Source organism: Amblyomma maculatum, chromosome 10, assembly GCF_055883805.1.
Source record: "Amblyomma maculatum isolate TAMU_Amacu chromosome 10, ASM5588380v1, whole genome shotgun sequence".
NCBI lineage: Eukaryota > Metazoa > Arthropoda > Arachnida > Ixodida > Ixodidae > Amblyomma > Amblyomma maculatum.
This window is the reverse complement of record NC_139353.1, coordinates 5,886,345-5,907,821: the sequence shown is the minus strand read 5'-3', so window position 1 is coordinate 5,907,821 and position 21,477 is coordinate 5,886,345. Positions and strand designations below refer to the sequence as shown.

The 21,477-nt window shown below is 46.0% G+C and overlaps 1 protein-coding gene and 1 long non-coding RNA gene across 2 annotated transcripts in view; both read left to right on the top strand.

Moving 5' to 3' along the window:
- The window catches only part of LOC146175443 (beta-1,3-galactosyltransferase 1-like), an 80,073-nt gene that overhangs the window by 30,071 nt on the left and 28,525 nt on the right, over positions 1–21,477 (top strand). The window lies entirely within an intron of this gene.
- On the top strand, positions 4,252–6,567 carry LOC146175444 (uncharacterized). Its single transcript, XR_014701403.1, has 2 exons — positions 4,252–4,593; positions 5,083–6,567. It is a non-coding gene; the product is annotated as an uncharacterized LOC146175444 (long non-coding RNA).

Here is a 21,477-nt window from a genome sequence, read left to right as displayed (position 1 = left end):
GCCCAACTAGAAACCCTCTCGATGGTTATGGCAATTTCAATCGCCTGTGTTTTTTATTTAAATGTGCAGTGGAATTGTACAGTAGACAGGCACCATGCTTTTCACCTCCATTGAAATGCAACCACCGTGGCTAAGATTGAATTCGTCTTTGGGTTTATATCAAGCCCCATAAGAACTGAGCAACCATAGTGAGCATGTGCTTTGTACAGTGCACTCTGACTAGATTATGGTGAAATGTCACTCAGTATGGCCCACAATTTTTAAGACGCAGCTACTGTTAATAAACGTGGGAGTGCAGTGATGGCAAAACTTTGCTGCTAGCGGCTAACAGAATATTTTCAGTGTCTTGCTGTTTTGTATTTAGGTGCATTCAACTACTCTACCGTTCAAGCTGGTTACTGTTTTCTTGAGCATGTTGTAAATCACATTATTGTCATTATACTCTACAGGGTACAGGGTGCTTCTCACTGTGGCTAAATACCAGCTGCTGCTTTCTCTTTAGTTGTACCCAGCAATAAATATGCCATAGATATTTTGAAGTGCCTGCAAAATGAAGCTTATACACTTAGCTAAACAAAACTACACTTAAGCAACTAAATTAGGTCTACTAGAAGAAATAGGGGGCGTGAGGGATTGGCAGGATGCTGGTACACAATGCTATTGCCTTGTGGGATTAGCAAAGATTCACATTGCTTTCCTATTTATGAAGTTATTGTCTGATATCAATGCTATAACTCAAAAAGCAGATGCCTCCAGGTCAATAATAAGCTTTCAAAGGAAGTCATGCAGCACCTTAGCATCAAGTTGTGCCACAGGTAGGATGTATACGTCTGTTTGAAGAACCCCTGGAGCAGGAATATGTGGACGGCTTTCGCAGGGCTTCACAACTAAATAGCAGCCAAGCCAGCTTTGCGATCAAAATATGCTTAAAGTTGCATTTCATCTATCATTAAAGTTGCTGTTTATTCATTGCTCTGTATGTGTTCAGAACCCCCTTCACTTAAGAAAGTTACATTCCTGTTTTATGTAGCCGGACTTGTGTTTTGTGATAACATGCAGAGCCATTCTGACTGTATCAGTGTGAGACAACCTGCCTTCAAACGAGCTTTTCAGAAACTTATGAGCGAGAGATGAAACTGTGAATTGACTTGCAAAAGCTAAAGAACCTGGGGGGCATCAGAGTATTGTTTAAAACAAGATTGACTTTGTTTTTGAAGAATTTTAGCACCTCCAAAATGCAAAATGCTCATCACTCACTTAATCCAGTAAGTTCAGTTCAGTCGTGTCCGACTCTTCGTGACCCTATGGACCATGTCACGCCACGCTTTCCGGTCTCTCACTATCTTCCTAACATCACGTAACTTCATCTGCAGTGCCTCGAGGATGCCATCTAACCATCGCGTTCGCTGCCTACCCCTTCTCCGGCGACCCTCAACATTTCCCAACATCAAATCTTTATCCAGCGACTCCTCTCTTCTCATCAGATGACCAAAGTAGCTGAGCTTTGACTTTAGAATTTTACCCTCCAATGAGCAGTCAGGGTTTATGGTCGACAATATTGACTGATTTGATCTTCTGGCAGTCCAAGGAACTCTCAAGAGTCTTCGCCAGCACCACAATTCAAACGCGTCAATTCTTCGGCGGTCAGCCTTTTTCACAGTCCAACTCTCGCATCCATACATCACAACTGGAAAGACCATAGCACGAGTTATACGGATCTTGGTTGGCAGACTAATGTCTCTGCTCTTTACTAGGCGGTCAAGGCTAACCATTGCTCTCTTCCCCAGAAGCAGGTGTCTCCTAATTTCATGGCTGCAGTCTCCTTCCGAAGTAATCTTGGAGCCCAAGAAGAGAAAATCTGTCAAAGCTTCAACTTCTTGTCCATTGATGCTCCAGGACTTGATAGGGCAAGTTGCCATGATCTTTGTCTTTTTAATGTTCAGTTTAAGCCCAAACTTCTCACTCTCTTCTTGTACGTGCATCAGAAGTCTTTTGAGTTCCACTTCACTTTCTGCCATTAAAGTGGTATCATCCGCATATCTAAGGTTGTTGATACGTTTTCAGCAGTCTTCACTCCAGCTGAAGACTCGTCCAGACCGGCCTTCCTCATGATGCACACTGCATATAGGTTAAATAGGCAGGGCGACAGTATGCAGCCTTGCCTCACTCCTTTCTCAATTGGAAACCAATCAGTAAGACCATGCCCAGTTCTGACTGTGGCCTCTTGTCCTTCATACAGGTTCCTGAGGAGACAGATGAGGTGAATTGGAACTCCCATCTCTTGGAGAGCTTTCCACAATCTGCTGTGATCTACGCAGTCAAACGCTTTCGCATAATCAATAAAGCAGAAGTAGATGGGTTTCTGGAACTCTCTTGCTTTTTCCATGATCCAGCGAAGGTTGGCAATTTGGTCTCTAGTTCCTCTGCCCTTGCAAAACCCAGCTTGCACGTCCGGAAGCTCCCGATCCACGTACTGCTGCAGCCTACCTTGGAGGATTTTCAACATCACTTTGCTAGCATGCGAAATAAGCGCGGTCGTGCGGTAGTTGGAACAATCTTTGGCACTGCCTTTCTTTGGAATGGGGACGTAAACTGACCTCCTCCAATCCTGTGGCCACTGCAGGGTTGCCCAAATCTTCTGACATAATGTATGCAGAATGTTAACAGCGTCATCATGGTTGAGGTTTTGGAGCAACTCAGCTGGAATGCCATCAGTTCCGCTAGCTTTGTTCTTAGCAAGGCTGGCTAAGGCCCATTCAACTTCACTCTTCAGGATGCCCGGCTCGAGATCAGTAATCACAACCGTCTTATGTTGGGTTTGCACATTCGGGTCCTTCTTGTATACAGTTCTTCTGTTATTCCTGCCACCTCTTCTTTATCTCTGAGGCTTCAGTGAGGTCCTTACCTCCAGTAAAGTTGCTACCAAATCATAGCATTGCACGTATTAACGGTTGTACCTTATTAGCACTAAATTCTTCATTTTTCCAGACGCAATATGTGGAACGCCGTGCCAAACACCATCGTATCATGTACTGATTGTAAATCATTCAGGGTAAAACTGAACGACCAACTTTTGTGAAGGCATCGATGGTGACGTCGGCGGAATTGTGGGCGCGGGAGGGACAAGGGACAGCGCTTACATTGTCTTGCCTTTTTTCGCGTGTTTAATACTTCATGCATATAACATAGATTTGTATAACAGTTTCGGCATCATTTACTTATGGTATGTTGTTATTTTTATTTTTCATATTGTTCCGTTTAACCCGGCCATGCACTATTTCTCTAGTTTCTGTTTTCTTGTTGTTCCAATGTTTTCCCCTTCTTATTCGCATTGCATATTGAGTTTGCTCCCCCTTATGTAATGCCCTCGGGGGAAAATAAATGAAATTAAATTGCAGAAGACGAACCCTTTCAGAAGGCTCATATGCATGCCGATATTCTTGTGAATCTCCTAATAAAACACATGTAGCACTGCTTTCAAATCGCTTCGGTCACTCAGCTTTTCAGGTACAAGCACTCATCACAATTGCGCAGTGTCACCAAAAAAAACGCTTCTAAGCGAAGATCGGCAATGACACAATCACCCGCGAGCGGATTGCGGAGAAGAATGAGTATATGAACATGCTATTTTTTTCTTCCGAAGTTCGCGGTAGTTTTCGGTACATATCTGTGCGTTCAATGAACGCTGATAACATGCAAAGTGATAGCGGCCAAGGCGTGGCGATCGTTCATGTTACCCTAGTAGCACAATATGTTTCTGTAACATTGCAGCAACATTGTCAATGTTGTACAATGTTGCGATAACATTGGACTACATTTATCCAACATAATGCGAAAACTTTCAACATTCGATAACGTTGCTGCAATGTTAACAAGTAACATACTGGCAATGTTGCTCTAAAGTGGTCTTTCCACATTGCAGCAATATTGTCAAATGATGTATAAATGTTGAACCACATACGATGACATTGCTATAACATTTACTTTATTGGCTAACTGTCGTTCTTTCAGACTATTTCTGCAGCCCAAACAGAAAAGCCGGTATTAGGTCACTCCAATGACCTTGTCACTTCCCCGCATGGCAATGTTTGTTTATTTTTTAGTTTGAGTGCAACCTTGCATGTCATGTGCATGCGATGAACAGTACAAGTGTACTGAACTTTGTTACACTTAGATAGAAATATATATATATATATATATATATATATATATTTATATGCAATATATTTAGACTGCTGAAATTGCATTATCTTTTAATTAAACATGCGGACTAAAATTATAACTGCTGAAGAAATTTAGTTTTGTTTTCATTAATGCCCCGCAGTCTAATGGTCATGAAGATCGTCGCGAATCCAAGTCAAGTCGAAATCGCGGCCGCACCGAGAGCCATTCCTGCCAAACCGCGTGTAAGCGGCGATCGCGGCAAATTCTTCATGTGCATGGAGCATTTTCCTTCCTTCATGGCTCACGTGTGTTTCCCTTATTCTAGCATAGTTTTCTTGTGGTCGCCGTGTTCTTGCTGCTGTGTTGCATTGCGGCTTCATAAGAATTCAGCTGAAATGACGGAGGCCTGCACAGAGGATAACATCAGTGGTGAGTGGTTCCTAACCTACGTTGTTGAGCTGTGACACGTGTTGCCTGGCACAAAGCCAGTAGCGCATATATGCATGTGTTACCCATGCCCTTCGTGATAGTTTGGTAAAGTGCTACATTCATTGTATCATGAAGAGAGTGAAGTGTTCGCTAAGCGAAGTGTCGATCCGGCAATGACGCCGAAGAATAGCAGAGGCTGTTAACGACGACTAGAAAACTGTTCGGCAGATGTCAGTCCTGATAATGGTCGTGACAGCAGATCATGAAGAGAGTAAAGTGTTCGCTAAGCGAAGTGTCGATCCGGCAACGACGAAGAATAGCAGAGGCTGTTAACGACGAACTAGAAAACTGTTCGGCAGAAGTCAGTCCTGATAATGGTCGTGACAGCTGTCCATGTCTGTATTCATAGAGCAGCGTAAAAATTTTGTAATTAGAGATGTGCCCACCAAGATGCTTAGCTTAGCAATTCGATCTTTTTTTTTTTTTCAGGGAGGCAGCTTTACTTGTGACAACATCATGATTTGGAAGAGACCCTCATCGTGACCAGCTGGAGGCTACCAGGGCACAAGCATTTTTAGACCTGCTAAATTGTTCCGTCAAATGCTGACAATACTTGTTTGTAGTTTTCCAGTGCAATGGCGCATGTCCAAAGAAGGAAGGATTAAACTAGTCGTAATGACTCTACTGTTCATAATACGTCTGCTTGTTTCTAAATACCGAACTAGGTTGTACTCCTACTTTGTATATTTGTGTCAAGTTTCTGCACAAAATAGTGCTACACTGTGCTTGCGTAAATAGTGTTTGCGTAAATAGTTTACTGAAGTGTTTTATATTTGTAAGCGCAAGTTGGGGGTGAGGGGTGGTGGGTGCATTTTCATGCTATGCTATTGTGCCCAGTAACTGTTCAAAACATTATCTCTGGTTCTTGTTCCTGAGTAGCCTGTGTGTTGTTTTGTAGCTTTGTTGCAAGTTACTTTATAAAGTAATTAAATAAAATAAATCTTGTCTGTGAAATATAGGCCCATGTGGCACATTTTTCAATCTATGCCAATGTGCCTGTGTAAATGTTCAGTATGTTATATATCTGCTTCCTTTTTCTGAATAGGCAGTACTGCTGTTTTATATTTTGTTGCAAGTTTCTGCAATTAATAATTTACTAAAGTGTCATGTTTGTAAAACTCAAGTTGAGGGACATGCACATTTTAAAGCTATGCTGGTGTGCTTAGTAACTGTTGACATTATTTGTGCTTCCTGTCCTTGAGTAGCCAAATCGACTGTGTGCTATGTATGATTGTTGCAAGTTTCTGCATAAAACGATTGTCTTGAAGTAAATGTCTTACATTTGTGAGACTAGCTGCTGTATGTCAAGCTAATGAGTATACTGGAATCAAGCTTGCTGTTAGGTTAATTGAATAAATTCTTGACGTATAAAATACCGCTAAAAAACAAATGATGGTTATTTGTAATGCACATGCATATATATAAATCATTCTAATTGCCAGAATAACCACTTTCAGTGCCATTTTCAGGTCACAGCAGCTTATAGCATCTAAATGAGCACTGGTGCAGAGCTGATGAATATTACATTTAAGGTCTCATTCAGAGCAAGCGGCTTGAAAAGTGGGGAAAAGCTGTGTTGTCCCGTGCAGCCTTTTAGGTATTCATACTCCTCCGCACCGCACTGCCGTGCGGCAACGAGTAATGTTCAGTTGCTCAGTCTTGCGACCTTAAGCTACCATAACCATTGTGGTACGACAATACCATTGCACATGGTTTAGCCTTTCACAAGATAAATTTATTGAACAGCAAGCATCGATAGCTAGTGGCCATCAATGCGGCAGAATATTTCAGTAGCTTGGAATGCTGCCTGAAAGTTTCTGAAACATTACAGTAGCTTTGCAGCAATATTGTACTAACGTTGTCATGGGAATGTTGCATGTGTGCGAATAAAATGTTGTACCAATATTAAGAAAATGTTGCAGCCATGTTGCATTAATATTGTCTTCAGAAGTGGCTTAAACATTGACTAAAGGATGTTGTAACATTGGTGCAATGTTGCTTCAATGTTGTCTTATGTATGTTGCATCAACATGGCAAAAAGAGGACACTAGCCACGTTAAGGCAATGTTGAAAGCAAACATTGCGGCCACATTGAGGCAACAAAGTGTGCTACTAGGGATACCGCCGCGCGAGCCATTTTTTGGTGCGTCTTAATTGTCACCGCGAGCCATAGTCTTTACATGGCATATACATACGTATGATTCTCTCAATAGATATATAAAAAGTGAGCGAAACACCCTCATTAATTATTTGCAACAACTGCGTTCGGGACGTACGTGGCTCAAGCGAGTAGCTGTGGTGAAGTCCGTTTCTTCCGAATTTGCCGGCCTGTACCGCGAGGTTTCCGCTTACGCGGAACGGAGTATCCGCATTAACCGTACGCACTCCGTAGTTACCGCATCATATCAGTGAGGAATCCGAATGCTCCGCACACATCCGTCCGCAATCGCCGTACAGGCTCCGTACACTCCAAATTAGGACATCCGTATCAATCGCATGACGTCTAAATGTTCTCCGCACACGACCATCCGCATCCGCAGCATGAAATCCGTAAGTTCCGCAAGGACTTCCGGAACGAACGTATGAAATCCGCTCGTTTTCTGTAAGTGTGATGCGGAAAACGTACGGAATCCGTACATTTTCTGTACTGCTGCATACGGAGTCATTTCAATAGGGGCGCTTGTCATGCTCGCAGTCTGCGCGAAAAACTGCCATTTTTTCTTTACGACCGTGTGAAACTAAAATGGCAAACTCGACAGTCTTCCGGCTTTTCATTTTTCAGGGATTGCGTCTAGAAAGTACACACATCGTATTTGGTCCTTTCCCCAGGTAAACATACGATGCTGCGCGTAGTTCCTGCGCGCAGAAAACGGTCATTTATTCGATCAACTTGCGGCAACGTTTTCTTTCTCGGCAATGAAAAAGCTGTCTTCTAATCACTAATTTAATGTCACATGCTCGTGCTATGACCTCGCGGTTTTGTTTTGTGTGCGCGTTCTCACTGACAACTGGATTTGTACAAGAGGTTAAGTAGATCCAGGGAGGTAATCGGCGTCTACTACAGGCATATTGGGTCGTGAGTGCTAGCCGGCTTTCTGGCCAACGTGGCACGCGGCCGACCGTGAGCAGCCAAATGCCCGAGCAACCGTTGCCAAACAGGTCGGCGTTAAGTCGGGGTTACAAGCTCGGGCCATGGATGCTGGCCGACTTCTGCCCTACCTAGTACATGGCCGACCATGGGCCGCCCATTGGCCGAGCTACCGTGGCCGAATCGGTCGGCGTTCAGTCGGGTGCCCGAGCTTGGGCCTTGGTTGATGGCCGACTTCCGTCCTACCTGGTACATGGCCAACCATGGGCCGTCATTCGACCGAGCACCGAATGCCGGCAGGTCGGCTGCCGACCAGCTGCCGCTGACCGGCCATAGGTCGGCAGTCGGCCAATGCTGCCTGGGATGTTAACCTGAGCGGCCTTGTAATGTCGCGTGCGTGTGTTTCAAATATCATACGTACAGATCACTATCGTTGTGGAAATATATGCGAAGAGCAGAGCGCGTGGTGTCACCCGCAGTCAGAATAGTCCAGCTTTGGACCACTTGTCCGAGGATCCGTACCCAAACGCCGTCATGCCTCTCTAAGCGAATCGGCACTTTGAGCGCTCTCTGCATGCGGTGGTTCTGAAATCTTATCCTGCGCTACGAAGACATTCAGTTATGGCCGGCACTATCGCATCTCGCGCATGTCGCTCTCTAATTCTGGACAGCGCAAGAAAGTCATTTGGAACCTACTCAGTGCATTCAGGAACGAAAGCGTCAAGTGCGCGTTCAGTTTTATCAAGTTTGTAGATCTGCGCAATAAAAGAAAAGAATACATTCAAGAAACAATAGGAATGTTTGGAAAAGACGCTCAACGTGTGCATTCTGTTCGCCCACGGTTTAAGAAATAAGCGACCGGCTGCAGTGTTTTTTTAGTTCGTAGTGAAAATCGTGCCTCTCGCGCTCAGAACTTGCACGTGGTGCAGCTACTGCTAACCAGAACAAGATCTCGGGCCAAGGGCGATCGGAGTTGGACGCGCATCATCGAACTGTCGGCGAATGCACTGATTGTGCAGAATGCCGCGCGCTCCGTTGTTTACATCCCTTCTCATCACGATAGAGCAAAAGTGAAAGTACACCTTCCATGTATTGTCACGTGCCTAGCACCGCGCGGGCCCGGCGCTGGGCCGCAACGACGACGAAGGGGTTGTTGGCGCGTGGAGAGCGCTCGCCCGGACCTTGTTTGAAGCAAGACCGACTGAAATACAGACCTGCACAGAAAACGGGGTCCTATGGGACCTTGGGACCTCGTGTGCCAACTTTCGTTACCTTTCTCGCCGTTGAGGGCACTCGGTTGACCTGTTCGTCTGTCATTTTCATCATCATCAAATCACAAATTAATATAAACAAACTGTATCTAAATTGAAAAAAAAAAAAAGATCTTTGACCGAGTTATACTTCGAAAATTTTGCCTTTTTGTATTTTAGCGGAGAGTGTTTATTTTTATAACATTTTTCTCTCGCCAGAAGACATACCAGGACATACCGCGATTCCGCTATATTCCGCTTTGTGCGACAGCACTGCAGTTACTCGCTGCACATGCGCAGAACAGGTGTTTGTGCATTACAGCGAAGAAAAATGACAAAACTAATAGACCCTTCTTATTAACAGGTGTACAGTAGCGTTAGGCTACCCGTAGTGTTCGCTCCCTAGCGGCAAAGGCTATGAACTAGAAGGTGCGCGCTGGAGCAGTGCTATCTGTGCAGGTCTGTATTTCAGTCGGTCTTGGTTTGAAGAACGCTTCGTGAACGCTTGGAGAACGTTTCGTGGAAATGGGTCTGCCTGCATGTCGCTCTGCGTCCGCTCGTCTGAGGGTCTTTGGGTCGTGACAATATTTTTAATGATATCATGCATTACCGCAACATGTAAAATGCTTATCTAGGCGCTGCAGCAACTCAAGCATGACGTGGTAATTATTCATCATCATCATTTATTTATTTACCCTTAAGGGCCCCTGGGGCATTGCATAAGGGAGGAGGGAACAAACAGTAATCGCAGAAAAAAGAGCATGTTAGGATAGAGTACTTTCTTGACTCCGTTAGACATCTGTTCAGCAACAAAGAGCAAAATCAGGCAGAATGTAAGCAGCACATAGTTCTGATCCATCTCGGTACATGACCACATGTGAAGCAAAAGTGGACTTCACTTAGGGTTCTTTTATGACAGATGCGTCAAAAATCCTTCCTTCGCCGCTGCGCTGGTAATGTTTCCGAAGATGTACCAACTCGCTCTGAAATTGCATTACATGATGCTTTCTTGGCCTTTGTTGCAGAGATGACGCGCATTTCCAGTATTGATCATGCAAGTAGCATGTTATCGCAGGAAAGAGACCATTAAACGTAGAGAGAGAGACTAACATTCATTCGGAGCAGGCGTGAAATATTCAGCCCTAGGTGGGCAGCCTCCTCAGTCCAGGAAGCCGTGGACCCGAGCCATCTCCCGAGTCCGGTTGACTAGACTACGCCGATCATCCAGGATGGGGCTTGACAGCTGTCTCCCACTGCTCTTCGGTTAAGGCCATGGTGGTTATAGTACCAGTTGGTCCATGCATCCCCACACCATATGTTGTAGGGTGTTTGGTACGTTGCAAAATGCGCATTCATATCTGTAGGTGGTGGGCGAGATTCTGTGTAGTAAGGTGCCGTGGACGTGGCTGTTGGTTTGGAGTTTTCGGAGGGTGACTGCTTCTTCTCTGGTTAGTTTCTTGTGGGGTGGGGAATATTTTCTTCTGTCAAGTCTGTAACGCAGGAGGATGTCAGTATATTTCTTGGGTACATCATGCGTTCACCGAAATCCCTCTGGAAGTGGTGGCCGGTTAGCATATCCTCGGGCTGAGGAGTTGGCGGCCTCATTTCCTTCCAAGTGAGTATGTCCCGGAGTCCATATGATGTAGCTGTCTGGGAGGTGGTGAGCTATGGTGCGACGGAGGATTTGAAGTGCTATGCTGGAAATTCTTCCCTTTTGGTAGTTTCTGCATGCAGACTGTGAATCAGTGAGAATGACGACATGTTTTTTGCTCGTCGAGATTGCTAAGGCAATTGCGGCCTCTTCGGCTGCGTCAGTGTCATTTGGTGGAATAGTTGCAGAGGTCTATTCTGTAAATGTGGAATCCATGACGCTAATGGAGTGGGCTTGTCTTCCCGGGTATTTTGCTGCATCAGTGTATCTCGTTTCCTGATTTGTTCCGTGAACTTTGCTTCGGACCATTAAACGTAGGAACATACATTAAATTAGAGCATAAATGAGCAAGAGGTGTAAAAGGAAGGAGCATTTTACACGTTGTAGTCAGTAATGTAACGCCCGTCATTAATAAATTTTTTAAAGGTATGTACACTTTATTTAGCATGCTGGCCAACGATTTTTCTCCATCTACAATCGAGGAAGGAAACCTTATCGAAAATAAAAAGATATATAAGCCTTGCTGTTCTTGCCAGGAATTCCAACGATCAGGATCGATCCTGCGTGGCGTGGACAGAAACGCAGTCCACCCAAGCCATAGTATTCCCAATATTTCCCAGAGAAAACAAAGTACGGTTTCTCCGCATGCGGGAACGAGTATCTAGAATGTCAACCGTGCATTAATCAACTCGTGCTCTTCACGTATACGAAAAAACTCATTGCCAGAAAAAGTGAAAAAGCAAATCCCTCTTCGCCTTCAGACCTGGTGCCTGAGCCTGCAGATTCAACTTATCAGTTACTCCTTTTTCTTTTTTTTTTTTTTTTTTAGAAACATCAATGAAAAGCCTAGGTCTCTGAGTATTTCTGCGAACGTGTGATTCCTTTGATGTCTTCGCAGATTATACGAAAAATTAAATATAAATTTGCCTCTTTAGTAGTAACTATAGGGCAGTTTCGCTTCAATATTTACATTGGCCTGTTGACTCCTCTACGTAATACCCTCAAAATAAGAGCACTATGAAGGAAGAAATAGTAATAAACACATCCATATACTTGTATACCTGCCACGAAGCGGTGAAACACGCCATAGAGCGTTGGTCTGTGACGAGCTATATATAGCGCTCCCGATGAGCTGCCACGCAAAGCTTTCAGTGAGCCAGGATATGTAACGTGTATTTTCCCATGGCCTTAAAATGTCAGGCGGCCAGACCGAGAGCGAAGCTGGACACGTCGGGCCGCGTACCGGTCGTTAAACGGGAAAATTAGCGTAACTCACCGGCGCTAATGGCGTGTCCACGCTAGCGTTTCCGGCCGCAAATTGTTTTTTTGACGCGGCCACCTCGCGAATAGCTTGCCAAAGGAGACGCGCGCGTATATAATCTAGGCGAAAGTTGGACAAGTGTGAAGAAAGCGTCGGCGCAAGGTCACGTAACAATCGAGTGCTTTGAGGAAGCCGGCAGCATTCCTTCAAACTGATTTATTGTTCGCATATATCTCAAGGTTGCCGCCGCTGCCGGGACCCAGCCTGACACTTTTGGTCCAGCACCCCAACTCCGCAGACGACATTTATAGCGTATATTTCATGGTTCCCTCAAAACAGCCAGGACGAACGTGTGTTCGGTCTAATTGCTGAGATATACACGTTACGGGAAGGATGACGGAACGACAGATAACGCCTTTAATGTCCCAGTATTTCGCTGCTTGGCAACGAATTTCCCCAAATTACAAGAGCGACATTGATCTGTTATTCCCATTAGCGATGACGGGTGCAATAAATTGGAAGCCGTACAACGGACGCCTGAATTTTTAAATGTAAAAGTGATGATTTATAGCCAAAAGAGTGCACACAGTATACTTTCAGTGAAATTTGTTCGGATTTCAATAACAGTCGGATAAACTGGCCAAGAAGTTGGAAATTGATCTGTTTTGTATTCCGTTCATTTATCAGTACTTGCACAGATATCACCCCGTTTATTGTCTCCCATGTTTTTTTCCAGTTGTTTCAACTTCACTCCGAGGACTCTGGTTTTACCCTCCGAAAAGCAGGCCTAGGAATGCAGTTGTTTCGGTCATTGAACTATCGCAGAGTTCGTGGCTGAATTTATTCCAGTTATGTTTCCTTGTCGAGCCTCAGTTGGACAACGCTCGCGTTGAAATTTATTCCGATCCTACTCCCGTCCGATCGCCGTCGGCGCACCCTATTTCGGCGTCGCTTCTATCGCCAATGTATTCCGTGTCACAACAAGCAATTATGCATACCGTCGGTGGTCGCATTCATTACGATGGCGAGCATTCTTCGCACACGTGTATTAGCGCTCTAATTCGCATTTCCAGATAAACGCAGTCAGGCGTCTTTCGATATCCAAGCTGATGTGTTCTCAAAGCACGCGTACACTGCGAAGGAAGGACTTGAAACAACAAGCAAATCTTTGGAATGCGGTTAAAAGGTTTGCAAGGTTTGCAAGGTTGGATCTCTCTGACCTTGCTTTGCTAAGCTTTAAACTAAATTGCGCGGTTGTTAATTGGACGAAAAATGCGCAGGTAGGCGTAGGCCCAAGTCGAGGAGATCAACGATCCCGTCTGGCTGAGCTACGTGGTGCTGAAAAAAAAAAAAAATAATCAGCTCTTCTCCAGACACGTGCCGGGGCACCGCGGCAACTTTTCTCGACCACTGCGCTTTCTGTTTGTGGCATCCACTCCCGCAACTCGAGTCAGGCAGGCGTTCGTTCACCGCTGCAGTGCGAACAGCTTTTTACACTGCGCCGGCGATGGATCTCTTCTCCCCTGCGAGGTGTGTGCGGCCTTGACCCAAGGGAGACCGCGTCGTCGGCCCTTCGCTCGAGTTGTTTGGTATCCAAAAGGCGCTCGGCGAGCACCGGTTCCCGGTGCTGGAAAGGCGACATTGCGAGCTCTCCCCTCCTCACCCCCTTCTTTTTTCTTTTTTTAACAGATATCCTCCCCTTCTATATTATAGCTTCCTTCTGCTCATATGCAGCAGCATCCGCCGCTGGTGCACTTCGCTCCCGATACTCTTATCGATCTCATCAAAATACCGTTCGATGTCGTAGAAGCCACGAGCATATCTCAGGAAATCACTGCGCTCCGCTTTAATAAGGTTTACAAGCATATTCGCGCCAGTGACTGCGTTCGCGCACATAGCATAGTTTGCCGTCTGATCCAAGCATGGAAGGACTGGCAAGGCGTGCAGAATTGTCGTACGGAGCAATAAATGAGCGCGTTACAATCGTAGCAAAGCAATGTCAGGTTAGGTTAAGTACAAGTGAGGTTAGGTTACGTAGGTGATGCTAGATACGGTTCACGTACAGCTAGGACAAAGATGACGCAGGTTCCTTCATGCTGACGATCCTCGGAGCCAATGTGATCTGTCGACCGCAGCTTCACAGCTTCACTAAGCATGACATTTCTCTGCACCATTGTGAGTGCGAACTGCGGAACACGAGGCTAATGAATTGCAGGCCGCTCTCATACGCCTGATATCATTGCGCGTTCGGCTTTTCCTGGAACCGACCATTGCCTCTCTATCACGAAGGGACATTCTGCGCTAGCACCTTTACAACTAAGTTCAGGCTGCCGATGTCACACCGGTCTTCAAAAAGTATTTTTCAAATAGAAAGTAATTGGTTAATTCTAATCTATTATCGAAAAAACAATAATGAGATTACCGAGGACGCGTTACTCATCGAAGCAATCCATCAATACATTACGAAATTCGAGGCACCTGTAATTTGTTACAAGTAACGAATTGTTTGCACCGCGTTTCCTAAAACTCAAACTGATTTACTCATTCAGACATTCCGCATAGTGGAAGTTGCGGCGCTCAGACCCTCCAACAACGTGATTTAAGATATAAATGCCTTTGCAAAAGTAATAGACTAGTTTTATAGCTGTTGTTATTAAATATATACGACTATGAAGTCGGTTTTACGTGTACGTGTATCACCGGTAAGAAATGTTATTACTTTGATTCTCGGCCGTAAAGGTTCGGCTACCGGCACGCCTGTTACTTTGTTTTCACTAATGTCACCAAATCCCGCGAGGTTGGTTGGTTGGTTGGTTGGTTGGTCCACAGGAAGGGAAAGGCGCAGTATCTGTCACACTTGCTCTGTGGACTCCTGAACCGCACCGTAAGGGAAGAGAGAAAGGTGGGAGTGAAAGTGGAAAGAGAGAAAGGGGAGCCGTAGTGGAGGGCTACGGAGTAATTTCGACCACCTGGAGATCTTTAACGTGCACTGACATCGCACAGCACACGGACGCCACTTCATTTCGCCTCCATCGAAACGCAGCCGCCGTGGTCGGGTTCGAACCCGGGGACTCCGGCACAGAGGTCGGGCGTCTTACCACTGCGCCACCCCGGCAGGGCCAAATCCCGCGAGGTAAGAGAATATTGTGTCGACAGGCAGCGAGTTACAATTTCATTGTAAATAAGTATTAGACAATTGTAGGAGACGACTGAACTTGTAGACAATTATAACAGAGATTGAGCGACACGATTTCACGAAGAATCTGCAGCTTTTACGATACGCTTTCCTCGCCACCCGCCCTCGCTGCGCTTGGGAGGGAAGGGGGAGGGGGGGGGGGGGGGTGATAGATATACCCCGACTACTGGGTAGCCGGTCAGAAGAGGCAATGGGATAGGTACGCATAAGTACGCTGAAGAGCATTTGGGACACAGTATTGTGAGGCTTTGGAAAAGAATGAAAAAAAAAATAATAATAATAATAAAATCCAATATTACTGCACAATCTGCACTGGAGAAATGCGTAAGCTTAAGCGTTGCTGTGTTGTCCGCGAGATGGGTCAGCAAGACTCCACGAGTGATAGATACTGGGCCTTTCCTTTCCTGTAAACCACTTAACTGTCCCTAATTATTTACCTTATTAACCCTTATTAACACGAACTTATTTTGTCACTTGCACATATTTCCTTGACGCTCTGTCCTATGGTACCCTTCTTTTGTAGCGAAAGTTTCACTACGCCAGGTAACTGAGCCATTGGTTATGCACGGTTTTGACCTTCAAGTGACCTTGACAGATACAGCTGCGCCTTTCTTTTCTTATAAACTAATTTATAATGGAAGCGAAACCTTCACTACGTAGGTATAGCAGGTCTTCGCGGGACACTAACTTTGCCCTTCAAATATCCTTGACTTATTAAGTGTAGATGTCCGCGATTTCATGGCGTTCATCCCAATATATACTGCGCCTTCCTTTCCCGAAACGAAGTGGCGTTCGTGTGCTGTGCGATGTCAGTGCACGTTATCCCCAGGTGGTCGAAATTACTCCGGAGCCCTCCACTACGGCACCCCTTTCTCTCATAATTTCGCTCCCACCTTCTTCCCATCCTTTACGGCGCGGTTCATAGGTCCACAGAACAAGTGTAACAGGTACTGCGCCTTACATTTGCTGTGAACCAATTATTATTGCGATAGCAATACTGCGCCAGGTTTCGGTCCGTCGCGTCGTCCCAGGAAAGGCCACGTTTGACCTTGAACAGCCGCGAAGGAGAAGGACGCTTGCTCACTGGCAGCTAATGATTTCGCTCTATTTTCGGTTCAGCAGCGTTGAACCCTCCTCATTTATATGTGGGCTGGTAGCTTACGCTTTCGCGTCACACTCTTAAAGGATGAGCTTAAGTGTCCCCAATAATGTAGCACCATACACGAATAGGTCGTGATAGGGGAATAATGTAGCAGGCAAAAGAAGCTTCCTTCGTTGCTATCGCAATTCAACTAGGGTTAACCAGAGTTAAACCACAACTAATTATCATTTTTATTATTATTATCATTATTATTAAGACGCCCGAGACTACTGTGCTGGAGTACCCGGGTTCGATCCCGACCGCCGGCGGCTGTGTTTTCGATGGAGACGAAACGGCTCTTCTTTCTCTCTTTCCACTTTCACTCTCACCTTCCTCCCTTCCCTACGGCGCAGTTGAGGTGTCCATAGAAAACAAGTGAGACATTTAACGCTCATTTCCCTTCCTATAAATTAAAAAAAAAACGGAGTGGGCTGTGTGCTGTGCGATGTCGTGGCTGTAGGAAGAAGGAGAAGAAAATGCACGGGCCTGCTACTGGCTCTGCAGCTGAGCCACCTCCGCTGCCTCGTGCGGACAGAAGAGAGGGGAGGTGAGGAGGTGGTGAAGGGTGGCTATTCCTGGCCCTACGGGGCTGGGACGGCAGGTCAACGCCGCTTGCGGCGGTGGCTAGCCAGCCACCGAATTTTATTGGTTGTAGGCCGTCATTACACCCGCCACCGCCTAGGTGGTAGACGACAGCTGTTGCGGCGCGCTCTTTCCCTCTTCTTTTCGTTTCTTCTTTACTTTCTCTCTTCTGTCCGCACGAGGTAGCGGAGGTGGCTCAGCTGCAGAGCCAGTAGCAGGCCCGTGCATTTTCTTTTCCTTCTTCCTACAGCCACGACAACAACAACGGACAGAAGAGAAAAGGTAGAGAAGAAAGAAAAATAAAAGGGAGAGAAAGACGCGCGCCGCAACAGCCGTGTGCCCTGCAGCACCCCTGCCCGGAGCGCCAGCAATGGCTGGCTCGCCACGCTGTTACTGCAGCCACGGCCAACGGGACTGAGGGTTCTACCCGCTGACTAAATAAAGATGTTTTGTCCTCCTCCACTACCTAAGCGGTGGCGAGCGCACGTTAAAGATCCCCAGGTAGTCGAAATTACTCTGTAGCCCTCCACTACGGCTCCTCTTTCTCTATTTCTACTTTCACTCCCACCTTCCTCCCTTCGGCGCGGTTCAGGTGTCCACAGAAATAGTGACATATATATACTGCGCCTTTCCCTTCCTGTGGAGATGGTGGTAAAATTATTTTAATAAAAATGTTTAGGAGGTTGTAGCGGCGGTTGGAGTCCTCAGTCCGGAATCCCAATTGGCGTAGGCTGCTGTCCGCGCTCTTTCGATGAGTTCTTTTTCACCCCTTGCATCTGAGCTGGTCAGAGCTGCCTCCCACCCCTCCTGCGTTGGCTGGTTATTAATAGTGACTGATTTCGCTGGCATGCCCACACCATACGGTACAGGTCCGCCTTCTCCCCGCATAATTTGAATTGTGAGTCAAATGACTCTGGATCTGTTGCGTGTAGTCTTCGTGGGTTGTTAAAAGTGTTGGTCTGTAGCTTGCGGAGGTCTACCTCCTCCCCTTTGTCTAGTGTCTTTGCCGATGGAGGGTAGACTCAGCGAGATAAGAAAATCCACGGGCCTGCTATACTGACTCTGTAGCTGCGCCACCTCTGCTGCCTTTTCTATCCTGTAAATCAATTTCAAAGGCCGCTGATACCTGCTGTACTAACGCCTCGTAGACATCTGGGTCTGCTTCTGTTTGCTGTGCGGTGCGACGTTCAAGGAAGCGGCAATGAAAGGCGCCGCACGGACGCCTGGATCGGACGCCCGGCGGGGTCAGCTTCGTATATGCATGCAATGGAAATGGAATGAAAAAAACTTCATTTTCTAAAGATTCTATGTTTGTCACCGTTGCCGGTCACTTGAGCGCCGTGGTCGATTCTCGGTCCAGGATGCCGCACTTCATTGCCGCCATTGTGGCTCGAAGTACGAGATGATTATTATTATTATTATTATTATTATTATTATTATTATTATTATTATTATTATTATTATTATTATTATTATTATTATTATTATTATTATTATTATTATTATTATTATTATTATTATTAAAACTTTATTTTCTACGGATTTAGGAGGCCCCTACTCACCGCTCCTGGCACGCAGGCCTGAGGAACGGGGGCTGGAACGTCCGCGACTAAGGACTGGCGAATATGCATTAGTTATTCACGGCCTCAGCCGTCAGGCGGACGGCTCTTTGATGGTCAGCGGGGACTTCGCTTCGCAGTAGGGTCTCCCAGGCTTCTCTACTTTTAATGTCCTCCCTAGCACCCGGAGACTTACGACATTCCCAAAGTATATGGTCGAGAGTCCCCCTCGCTTTGCAGGCTTTACATTTATCATTTTCCCTCTCATCTATCTGGGTGCGAAACTAGACACAGTTTGGGAAATTTCCGGCTTTTAATCGCCGCCAGGCTATGGCCTCTTTATTATTTAAGCTAGGATCCGGTGGCGGAATCAGACGTCTTCCTAATCTATAATTTTCGAGAATTTCTTTATAGGTTTGCAAACGTTCGTCCATCTCCTGGTAGTCGGTCGGCTCCGCGTTTTCCCGGAAGTAGAGATCTCGGGCTAAATCATGGGCCGCCTCGTTGAAGGGACGGACGTGTGTGTGCTGGGACCACAATTAGGGTGATTTTGCGATCGATTTGAGCTGCAGCTGATAGAATTCGGGCGGCTTCGTGCAAGACCCTGCCTTTTCCGATATTCCAGATAGCAGTTTTACTGTGGTTAAAGATCAATCTAGCCCTCGTTCCGACTCAATCGAGCGCTATTGAGACCTCTTCAGCCGTGTCTATGTTTCTGCTCCGGATGGTGGCGGAGACGACTGGTGCGCCGCTACCATCGACTGCCGCCCCTGATTGGCCCCTTGCACCGTCTATGTAGGTGATTTCTTTTGCTCTGAAATATTTTGCTCTTTTAACCAGTGCTTCTGCTCTCTTTTCTTTTCTCTCCTTGTGGTATTCTGGGTGCATGTTGCGGGGGAGAGGAGGGACAATGATATTCTCGCGACATTGTGGCGGTATATGGCAACCTTGTCGGCTGTGCCCCTATCTGTTTTTCGACCCACCCATTCTAAGATGAATCGACCCGTTCTTGTCCTACTTAATCTATCATGTTGGGCAATTCTCACCACTTCAGCAAGTTCACCGCTTCAGCAAGAGATAAGAACTGCACCAGTTGGCTGCTTAGCAAGGTCAATGGCGCTGCGAAGTTCGCTATCAAAAAACTTCACTGATTTCGAGGACAAGTTTAGCGCGACATAACAACGACGTTGTGGGCTTCCCTCCAGCACGCAGCGGACACGAGTATTGATACGGGGCGAAATGCCTTAAAGAAGGAGATAAGACTCTTCTAACCTTGACGCGAAGTAAAATGTTGAGAACTATGTCACGCAAAGTCGAGGGTCGCTTGTAGAATCTACAAGTGCCAGCGCATTAAAACTGGCTTTCTATGAATCCAGTTGCAATTAAGTAGTCGGTACTGAGTCTCAAGCCCGTGTGGGTATTACATGGAACGGAACCAGTTTACAAGCACAGCCGGCATAGATCGAGCCAATAGCCTAATAGTTTTTGCTCGTCAGAGCTCCTGATCTTGTACGTCGCCTTATTTTGGCTCAGCGTGGAAAAATGAAGTGCGTTATAAAGCTTTTACTATGTTCATTCGTGGTCTATACTCAAGATGTTGGGCTATGAGAGAGTTGGTCCATGCACCACGTTCGGAGAAATTCGCATGCTGTGGTTTCTAGCAGCATAACTTGGCCACCGTGTTTTATAGCGCACTAAATGTCCAGCAGTCGTGATCGGTTGTGTGGCGTCCAAAATCTGGGAGTCTTAAAGTGCGGCAGTTTTGAAATGTCATGTTATATTATTGGGCCCTTATCGATAAGAATCATCTGTTTCGTACGCATGGCAAAAATATATTTAGTCTTTTTCTTTTTTCGCTCTCGCGGGGAGTATAATCAGAACGGCCCTTAAAAAACAAATGGGGTCCGTTTTTTTTTTTTTAAATCATCGTGAGGCATTTTTGAAATGATGCAAGCTATTTCTTATTGATAGATGTAGTCTAATATTTATATACGTGCAGTATCTGAGGAGGAGGAGGAGGAGAAAACATTTATTTACGATGATATTATTTGGGAAGGGAGGTGCGTTTGGTTGTGGAGCTGAGTGGCAGACCCTATTCCGGGACGCCATTGGCTGCCGCCGCTGCCCGAGCTCTCTGGACCAGGACACGCTGGGCCCCCAGGTCCGAGCTGGACAGGGCCGCCTCCCAGCTCTCCCTAGTTGGCTGTTTTATAGCTTTTATTTTTGTATTTTGCTGGCAGGTCCACACCATGGGGTATACGTCAGCATACTGCCCGAAGAAGTTGCACCTACCCGTGAATGTCAGGTTCATGTGATTTAGTATGGCGGGATTTAGAAAACACCCGGTTTGGAGCCGTCTAAGGTGGCACTCGTCAGATCTGTCGAGACCTTTGGCGGGTCCCGGGGGTGCCCTCCTGCAGAGGCGTAAATAATTTGTAATGTCTGATTGCCTCGGTAGAACCGGAGGATTGAGCGGAACCCCGGGGGAGGAACGCTCGGGTAGCCGCGTGAGAGGTTTCGTTCCCCTTCACCCCCCTGGTGACCGGGCAACCATATAACCTGTGTTTTTTAAGTCTTGCGCTCAGAACAACGAATTCAGGACATGCTATAAAACAAAACAATGGGGCGCACACATTTCAAAATTGGTATCATAAACAAACTCTGGCGAGGGAATATCAGCGGATATATTGATTGCTGTTTATTTATTTAGGAAATATTCAGGTCCTTAAGCCGGCCCAAACAGGAGGAGAAAGCCCATGTTATCAGTACATCAAGCCCACCATTAGAAAAACGTGTGCAAATGCGAAATGCAAACTATTAAGAATGCAAAATTAAAATACGGGGCCGAGACAATACAAAATATAAGCACACTAAAACATGACTGAAAATAATTGCTGTTAGGAATCCATCGTGCACAAAAAATTAGCGCTGGTTGAAACGTTTGGTGGAAACTTGTTCCACTGTTCTGTGGGAAAAAGGTTTGCTTTGTGGGTTGTAACGTTCCAAAGCAATTAAGACGCCGTAGTGGAGCACTCCGGAAAATTCGACCACCTGGGGTTCTTTAACGTGCACTGACATCGCACAGCACACGGGCGC